We start from the raw sequence: 486 nt of genomic DNA on the forward strand, positions 1-486 counted from the left end.
GGAGTCCTCTACTCCCAAAATGAGTTTTTTTAATTTAAAAAATTGGGACTTCTAGATTGCTTGACTTCTTCATTGGCTGGGATGGGAAAACTAGGCCTATTTTTTTTATTTATTTTTTTTTTGGTCCGACTTCCCGACGAGCTTTGGCCGATGGGTGGGGAGGGGGCTTGACAAGATCGATGGGGAATTACCAGACCGATGGGGGATTAATCACTCTGTCTCACCCCCACCCCCACCCGATGGCACCGCCACTGCCTATAGGCCTACATCCGTAAATTATAACTGGAGAATTGTGACTGACTGCAGTAAATGGACCAGGGATTTTTTTCGTGGGTTGGGTGGGGTGGGGTGGTGGTGGTCAAGAATGAGGATTGCAATTAGATTTAATAAATTACATTTAATATACAAAAAAACTTATAGGCCTATAATATAAAAATAATATATAAAACATTATAATATAGGGCCTAAATAAATAAATAAAATATA

Source organism: Anneissia japonica, unplaced genomic scaffold, assembly GCF_011630105.1.
Source record: "Anneissia japonica isolate Jap-2015-1 unplaced genomic scaffold, ASM1163010v1 scaffold3709_len703521_cov189, whole genome shotgun sequence".
Lineage (NCBI taxonomy): Eukaryota > Metazoa > Echinodermata > Crinoidea > Comatulida > Comatulidae > Anneissia > Anneissia japonica.